Here is a 9,702-nt window from a genome sequence, read left to right as displayed (position 1 = left end):
CCGAGAAGATAACATCAGTTACTAGAAAGCCTGGTTAGTTTTCAGCAAATTTTACTGGTTTTGACGAAGCTGGTGTTGCTTAGAGAAGAAAGTTTTGTAGCACTGCCAACTGCCATGTTTTGGGGGGAACATTTCCCTTCCCAAAGACTGAGAGCCTGTCTCTGTACAAAAGTAGCAATGCTGTCTCTCTGCACTGGGAAGAATGAAGCTCACCCTGAAGGAGCAGGCTGCAACCCAGTTTCTGAACTCTGCTGCTGGTGGTGGAGAAATGCTGAGGCAAATGCTCTGATGAACGTGTAGGCGAGCACGGTGTTTTGCTGCTGGTACTCAGCCTGTAACCAGCGTGCGCTTCTCTTTTTTGCCTAATTTGTAGTCTGTTCACCTCAAGTTTGTTTATACCTAGCAAGTAGGTTTATTACTTGTTTGTACTTCGCTTACAGTTTGTTTGCATCCTGATTACAGTAGGTTCACTGGCAAATTATACCCAATTTGCAATCTTCATATAATTAACTGATTTGTTAATACCTCGTTTGCTATCTGCTTACAAAATTTGACAGAGAGGCACTTTTTGATACTGTGCAGGTCCCAGTGAGGAGGAGAGGAGCTTTATGCAGGTTCAAAATGTACATGAACTGGGCCTTATTTGGCTAAGCTCTTGAATAGACTGCCATGTTAGTGGAATAAAGTGGGGAAAAAATGAATAATTCAACTGTAAGGGTCATATCGTCCTGCCAAGAAAACCCTACTGAAGAGGAAGTACACTGGGTTATAATTATTTGCATTGTAGATAATAATATCAATTATAGTTCCCAGCTGGAATCAAGCCTCCGTATTTTGGCTTCCATACAACCACGGAGTAACAGTTCCAGTCACAACAAGTTTCAGCCAAATAAAGACAAAGCTCAGTTAGCAAAACAACACAAATTTGCAGACGCATGGGGTTGGACAATTAGAGACTGATGTTTGTATAGTTACATACGGCAGTTCAATGACAATTAGAAGCAATAATCAACATTTATAACTAATTTCATTTTGCAAACAAAAAGTTTTAACCCTTCCGAAAAGCCAGATCAAGGAAAATCTCTTGTTGGGCCCACTAGGAACTATCTGCATAGGATTAAGTCTATGGCTTAATTGAAATTGCCAACCCACTAGGCTTCATTGTAAATGTCATGCTATCAGCTTCTTCTAAAAGCCTCAGATTCTGAAACCTAGTTATTATGGGAGAATCCCATTTTTCTTAAAAAAAAAAAGAAAAATCAGCAGCAAGGAGCATGCTGGCAAGTGCTAGGGTAAAAGGGGATCAGACTGATTTGAAGCAAAGGCAAATGAGACAGCTGCATTTGTAGACTGTGCCTGGCATAGAGCCCCAAAAGCCAGGCTGGCGCTGCCGCTGTCCAGGCAAAAGATCAGGGGGTCTAGGGAAGCAATAACACCAAAAGAGCTAACCCCCCTCTCGCCCCTCCAAACTTTCTGTGACAGCGGGAGCAGTAATCCTGGCTTTCTGAGGTTCTCCCCTAGTTTCCTTTTCCTAGTTTCCCTGTTTTCTATGCCTTTCCCCACCCCCCTTCTCTTCTCATAAAAGTAGCTTTGATCCCTCCCACCTGGGGTTGCAAAATTCAATTTTGCCTACACAACTGAAAAGCTTCACGCAGTTTCTGTCCCAGATGAGGGACTAACATTTCCATGGGGCTGAGCAGCAAGGCCCGCACAGAAAAACCACCAGCCTCCTTTTCATCAATGAAAATGTTGAAGCGGGGGCATCGACCCCATTGGGAGAGATGTCAAGGTTTCATGCTGTCATGAATGGGTGATTTAGACCTCTTAATGAGTCACCGTCAAAGGTATTAGCAAAAGTGGATTTAATATGATGTTGTAAAAGTGTGACTTAACAAAGTTTGATGGCAAGGTTCACTCTATTAATTACTGCATGGAAGAAACATAAAAAGCAAAATTGAGGTACACTTAAGTTAAAATGATTCATAAAGACTGTGGACACAAAAGGGTAAGGAGAACCCTCCCATTCAGTCACAAGGTTCAAAGTAGAACCCCTTTCTTTCTAAACTCCTGAAGAAGCTTAAGTGTGGCTTGGTCCAATCTTAGTCTCAGATTCAGAGTTGGTCAATGGTTTATGTCTAAGGGATTGTACATGCAAAGTTTATGTAATGCTTAATTAGAATCAATTCAGTATTCAATCAAAGTTACCACAATAAAATCAAAGTTTCCATACTAGAAGTTTATGTGCGATATCAGTCGCTTACCAAAGATCTGTCATTGGTAAAAGTCTCTCTGCCTCGAGGAGCAACCTTGAGAGGTATCCGAGCTCAAGGGGAGATCACTGCCATGCAGCCACACTGCCCAGCAGAGAGAGCTCAAAGAAGGCTGACATAGGCTGTCATATTTATAGGATAACGTGGTTGGCTTGTAGTCAAATTACATGCGATGGAAAAGGTATGCATGAGACTCCTTGTACCCACAACTTTCTTTGTTCCTTGATAAATAAGTCTTGAAAAAGCCACCCACTATTCATGTGTTAATCGCATGATTGGTGTTCCAAGCTCATATGCATCGATGCTCACTGTGTCACCCTACTCCTTTGTGTGGGTTTTCAGAGAACAGATTAAAACATGAGGATTTCATGGCCCAGCCATGGCTCAGACCTTTACCTCTTCCAGGGCCTGCACCAAACCACCTCCAGTCTGGTCAAGGGGTCGAGTGCATCCCTCACACATGCATGTCACTGATCTCCGTGGAGATGGCAAAGGTCTTAGCACTTCTTGTACCACTGCTTGGAAGAAATAACCTGCATATACTTGAAATGGCTCTGATGGTCCAGCCATCCTGTACAGAGTTCTCAGGTCATGGGGAAACCCAAGTTTGTGTCACTAATGGGATAGAGGAAGGTATGAGGGTAAGAGACAAATAATGTAACTTGTCCCTATTGTAGTACATACAGCTGTGGTCAGCTTTCTGGAGCAGTCTTGACTTCATCTTTACAAGATAATTTTTTTATTGCAAGGCAAACCCAGCAAATTCTAAGAGGTGGTAGCAGTGGAGCCAGCCAGAACCTTCCTTCCTTCTTGTGCCACCTGACCCTGCCCATTGCATAGTGCATTGTTCGCAGCATGCTGATGTCTCTCCACCCTCCCTGTGTTGCTGACGCCTGCAAAAGCTTCTTTTTTAGGACAATAATCCACGATGTAATCACAATGGATTGCCATTTTAGTAACTGAGTGACAGATGAACAGAAACACCTCTTCATGCCTTCCTTTTCTAGCTGGTAGGAGAAGACATAGCCTTCTCTTCAACTTCTAACCCTTTAAGAAGAGGAAACATTTCTTTCTTTTCCTGCCTAAAGGATACAGTGAGAGTTTTCTCCTCTTTTCCCTCGTGCAGTTGTGGTCATCCAGAATGGTGACCTGTTTTTGTCTCCCATTAATGCACCCTTTGGGAGACAGATGAGTCTGGCTACCTCGTCCCTCTTGGGGGAATCATGCATGCTCCCACTTTCAGATTGCATCTCAAGGATTCAACTTGCTTGTTTACTGGCAAGGTTAACTTGACAGGCTGAACTGGATTTGGCACATACACACCCTTTATCTCTGTTGTGACAGCAGTTAATTAAAGTGACTCAGAAAACAGCTTCTCCAAAACAAAGTCATGTTTATTTGCCAAAGGAGCATCCAAAGAAGGGCCCTAAACAGCAAAGAGCCGTAGCTTAGCTTGACCTGCTTGTAGGTCTGGCTCTGCCCCAGCTTGGTAGGTAAGCCTGCTACCTGCTACACTGCCTGACTGCCCAAAGCTCCCTTCTGCTCACTGTTAGTGGCAGCTCATCCCTCCTTCTTGCCAAGGCAGCATCTTTAATGTGTAAAATCCACCTTGACGTCAGCTCTTGGCGTGAAGAAGCACCAGTGCTCTCTGCCCGAAAGGAGCAAGCCTGGAGTAGACCTCTTTTCTTCAGGGGCACTCACATTGCCCCTTTTCTCCTTTCTTACTTCCTAGTAGCAGTTTCATTGTGTTTTAGCTTCTCAAGTGCTCAGCAAGAATGAGACATGGCAGACAAAATGAGACCTACAGGGTATATGTGAAACAGTACATCTTTTTCTTGTTCAACCCAGCTATGGTAGGAAAAAGCAGATGTTTGTCTTTCTTACTCTTAAGAGCAGGTGGAAAAGCACATCTCAGTGTAAAAACCACCATGTAAAAAACAAACACTCTTGAAACTGATCCTCCTTCCATTTAAGTGCCATGGAGCCAGCTGAACTCTGTCTTTGTACAGTCCTTTAGATCTGTGAAAGGTCTCTGCAGGTCTGCTACTGCAGCTGTGCCTGGGAAATCCGCAGCGAGAAGTGCTGCTGCTCACAGAGCACAGAGGCAGTGTGGGACCACAGAGGGAAGAGCAGCACCGAATCAGTCACCAAGGAGCATGGAATTACTCACAGGTGTTTACAGGATAGAAATCAGACTTCTATATTTAAGGTTTCTCGACAAGATATTCACATTGGTGATGGGCCTAGCCTCTAATTCTGGGTATTTGGCTGCCACGCTTTTGCCCATCACTGGTGGTAAGCACAGGAATCGAGAAGAAACATCTCCTCTTTCATTAGGAAGATACAGTGCCATCCCTAATCACTGCACAAATAAAACTAATCATAGTGCAAAAAATGCAGTTACTAAAAGAAAACATACCGTTTCCTCCACATGAAGAAATTAGGTCTGGGAAGTCATGCAGGTGTTGCTGAAACTGCTTTGATGATCATAACTTCCACACATTGCGAAGCAAGCAGGTCAGAGCCTGTGGCTTAAAATAAACAGGTCTGAGCCAAAGAAAAGGAAGGTTCATTAAGTTCCTCTTGCAATGCCTACCTACTCCTGTGAAGCTTTGGGACAGAAATCTGGAGGACCAAACTTTAGAAATATTTCCGAATTTATAAAAGGAAGCAGTAAGACTTGTATCTTCTGCCCTGTTCATTTGGTATGATAACCAAACATCGTGTGTGAAGGAAGTAGAAACAGAGAGCCAACAGCTGAACCAAGATACTTCAGGTCACTGAGAAAGAAACGCTATAGGCATATAGCATATTACTGCTGATACTGCATTTGAGGTCCCAAGACTAGTCTTATGTTTAAGAGATGATTGCTGCATGTTAAAGAAGCAGTAAGTTATTAAGGATCTGTTTTCTTTGTCCTTCTCTTACATAGATTCCTTGGATATTTGGCTCATAAATTTGTGGGGGGAATGTTTCACTCATATTAAAAACCTTAACTTCAGTTATCAAAAGGAAAAGCATGATTCATTTTATTTAATATTTGCCTTTTCATTCTTTTTATTTTTTATTGTTCTTGGCTTATTTTCATTCCTTACACTTTTGGTTTTCAAGCGTTAATGTCAAGTTGTGAAAACAAATATTCTTTTTATATTCCAGTCATTAACAAATGAAGTTTATTTACTTCCTTTTCATTATTATTTTTTTCATTGTTCAGTTTTGGGTAGAGAGTATATGAAGACTTTTATTTGAGTATCTCAGGTATCTTTGTGTTCCTTATACAGTTGTTAATTCTGTGTGCATACTTTTAGAAAATGGTTGGGTTTTGTGATGTTCACAGTCACCACTCTCCCCAGCTTGTGACACTGGGAATGCTTGAATGATGATTTTTTAGTCACACTTCCACACCCGGTCCTTTGAAAGTCTGAAGACCCCTACTTTATTGAGGTGTTGGGGGATGCTCAGAATTTCCGTGAGCCCCAATGGCAATTAAGACCCACTGGGGACATGGTAACACTCAGAAAAGCTATGTTTAAGAAGAAAAAAACATCATAATAATAATTTTTGCCTGTGAAAGAGGTTGCATACATTGACTCGTAGACAGCAATTGCTCTATGCCAAGGTTACTGTGCCTGACTGGAACCTCAGACGCGGTTTGGGCATGGGGGAATGGAGGGCATTTCAGGACCATGGGCTTATTTCGGCTTCGGTTTCTGAGGCAAGGCTTTAAGTAATTAGCTTCTTTGAGGTGAATTTTGTAGGTGTTGGAATATGATGTTTTAATCTATTTTATACAGCTTGCTTTCCTACTAAAATGTAACAAAAAATTGTACCCTAAGGTAGAACTGATGAATATTAGCTCTTGGTTGCCCTCTGGTTCTACAGAAAAACCTCCTAATACTACTTTTTTTTTTTTTTTTTTTTGCTGTTGCTCATTAATCTGCTGGCATTTTAAATCTTCTATGAGGTGATCTAACTTGTCTGAGAAGAAAATAATTCTTACCTGAAATGTGACATGGAAAACCCATAATTTTTATGTACGGACTTTATTTTTGTGTTGATTTCCAAAAAAAGATGAAAATAATGATAGAAATAACAAATAAAAATCTTATTTATATTATAGTTTCTAAGAAAGAATTTTTCTTGGAACTGAACATAGAATTGAAACGTACCCTCTATGGTGATCAGGAAAGGCTGATTCTTAAAGGATCACCTCCCATCCCCCCCAAAAAAAAGCAGAACAGAGATTTTTTTAAATGCTATCAACTAACATTTTATCTTCAAATGATCAAACTTCAGTTTCTCTTTCTGCTAGAGCAGGAAGACTCCCTTCCTCAGTATCCTGTGATGTGCATGTTTCACATCAGGACAGCTTCCCTGTGCAGGTCAGCATACAGCTTATGTATTATGCTCAGCATATATTTAAGATTCAGGCCAGTTAACAGACTTTCTATATTTTAAAAGCATCTAAAAGTAAAATAAGGAATACATTTCTTTAAGAGCCGAAATATCATGATCTCCATTTTTTGCTTCCTTGCTTCTGAGCAACTGCACGATCATTTTGGCTTCCCAATTGCCCAAACATTATCTACAAACTTGTAGCAGAGCTGTTGTGATTTAAGCACTTTGGACGAGTCACTCCTATGCAATTCCACTCTAACATGGGGGTCCTGTGCTTAGACAAGAGAACCTCATGTGGCCTAAGATGGGAGACCTGCAGTAGTGAATCAAGCGCTTTTCAAATATTCTTCCCAGTTTTTAGTGGTGAGAGGTACTCGGTGCGTGGGTGCATGTGAATGTGCATATATGTTCATGTGTCTGTATATATTTATCCATTTGATATTATTTATATATTAAATATTTCTCACATTGCTATAATGTGCAGTCCCAAATCAGTACAGTACAGAATTTTTCTTTCAGAATTTATTGATGCTCTGAAACCATTATCGGTAGTTGGAGGAAGATGCCATTCTCCCGTTCTTTACAGATATCCTTTATAGACTGCTGTGGATTAAAATTGTTATGGTTATGGCCTGAGAGCTACATTATTTACTTAATCATTTAATATTAATTTACATGGTGAACAGCAACAGCTTTTAAAGGGTTTCCTTCCCTTCTTGTGTCAGGAAACTTCTCTGACAATCATTTTAGAAACCATTTCTGAAGTAAAATGTAAACAAAACATTATGTATGCACTAGCAGACCTAACAGTTAATCTGAGCAGATGTTTCTGATGAAACTGTTCTGTTTGCCAGTTTCAGATTCTCTTTCTATCAGATACCACTAGGACAACCTTCTCAGTGACATTTCTGGTTTTGGGTTTTTTTATTTATTTATTTCCTTTTCTCTGTACAGAAAAAAATACAGTGAAGTCTGGTTTGTGGGAATATACTTTAAAGCATATTTTTATATATATTTTTTTTTTCCTTGGCACTTCAGAGGTAAACCAATTTTAGTTGTTTATGATTATTTGTAAGGAACACTACTAATCAGAAGATAAGTCTTCAGGAGCTAGCTATTCTGTGTGAGAAAGTTGACAGAAAACTGGTGAGGTTTACTGGGCTTTCTGTAATGGTATGTCAGGACTAGCATATAAGAGCTGCTGTTCATTGTCTCACAAAAAGCATTTTTCTAGCAAATTAAATTCACTCCTAGACTAAGGATTTTGCCAGTAACAGCTTTTTTCCCCCCTGGAAGCTCCCCACCATAATGCCAGCTAATATTCCAGTGGTGCTAGCACTGAAAGCAGTAACAGAGACCAAGTTCAGATGGTTTCCAGTGCTTGACTTACTTAAAATATTGCCAAAATGTTGTCTAGATGGGCAGGTCACCACTTGAGAACAGTTCCTCTTTCACGCCTGTTAAGTAACAGAGCTGTGAGTGTATCCATGTTGTAATGATCTAAGTCTGGTTATGCTTCACTACGACATTTTCAGTGACAGAATTTAGAGCATTTTAGATATTGATCCAACCCGGTTAGAAAACAGTCCCCTGCAGTGAGATTTTGCATCTTCAGTTTGTGCCCGGCCTGCGCATCTGTCGTACAGATGATCTCCAAAGCCCTGCTTACGTCACTCGCTAATGTATGGATTTTGACCGGTATGGGAAGAATTCAGGACATACTACAAACATTGCAATATATTAAACCTATTGCTGATCCTGTAGGGTTCTTAAATTTAGATTAATGAGATTACTGCATATTAACCGCAGTAATCCTTTCCCATAAGATTAGGTAACTAACAAAGACGTAGGAAAACATTTGCAGGGCAGGGAGAGTGGTTGGGCTGTCTCTGGGAGGCTCTAATGAAATCGCCTTCCTACAGCTCCAGCTCTAAGGCACAGAGGCTCGCCGGGTCTTCGAGCGTCTCTCACACCACAGAGGAAATATTTCCATTTCCAGGGAACTGACATGCCCCGTTCTTTCTGTCAATAGACGTGGCATAGGTGGGATCAGCCATGTGCTGCAGAACTGTTTGTTCTGTAAATGTTTTGTTTCTAGGGTTCAACGCTAATCGCGAAGCATGTTTGTGCCCTGTTGTCTTTATGGGAGCTCAAAAATATATTACAAAAGACATGTCATAACCTTTATGAAATACTCAAGCATATCATTATGGCACTAGCATTGTCCCTGCCCCTGCCTGTACTTGAACTGCACCAGCATTAGTTATGGGGGGGAAGTGCCCAAAGCCTGCGAAGCCCTGGCGTGCTTTTGGGCACCAAGTGGCTCCAAGCTGGCCCTCAGGAGGAGGGAGCCTGGCTTTGCGCTGGTGGTAGGACTTAACTGTGCTGCCAGGAGGAACTCAGTTGCTGAAAGCATTTTTTAATAAAATCTGTTGTAATTTGTGACTCCCTGGTTTACCATGGAGGTAGAGTGCTGATTCAGGGACGGTGGAATGGACCACCAGCCTCGCCCCACAAATTGTGCTGTACCTTCATCTACAAAGACATATTGGGGAGCACATACGGACACCTGCAAATCCTAGAGGGGCAGTGCAAACTGCAGTGAGTCAGACGTTCTTGGGCTATAGTGAAATGTGGAGACTCCAGGCAATGGGAATTGCTGATTTTATGATATTCACGGCTGTCCTCCATGTGCCAGTGCACAAAGAAATATTTCCCACGGTTGAGTGAGATATTAAGTTCTGTGGGGAAGGGCAAGACATTGCGGGAAAATATGTGTCACGTCACCTACCTAATACTTGGCAAGTCTGAGGTAATAGTTATGCCTAAGACAACAGCAGCTAGTACAGTGGAAGTAGGTTGGGCATGCAAATTATTCACTATATCCTGAGGTCCTCAAACACTCCTGTGATTAGATATGCCCACCTTCAGACCAAGTAAGGAGGATTAGAGGAAAGGTGTAGCTGGCACATGTATCAAAAAGGAAAAAAAAAAAAAAAAAGAGCTTAAACTACTGAGTTCACAAGAGCAGGAA

This window comes from Egretta garzetta, unplaced genomic scaffold, assembly GCF_000687185.1.
Source record: "Egretta garzetta isolate BGI_Z169 unplaced genomic scaffold, ASM68718v1 scaffold397, whole genome shotgun sequence".
Taxonomy (NCBI): Eukaryota; Metazoa; Chordata; class Aves; order Pelecaniformes; family Ardeidae; genus Egretta; species Egretta garzetta.
Note: the sequence above shows the minus strand (reverse complement) of the source record.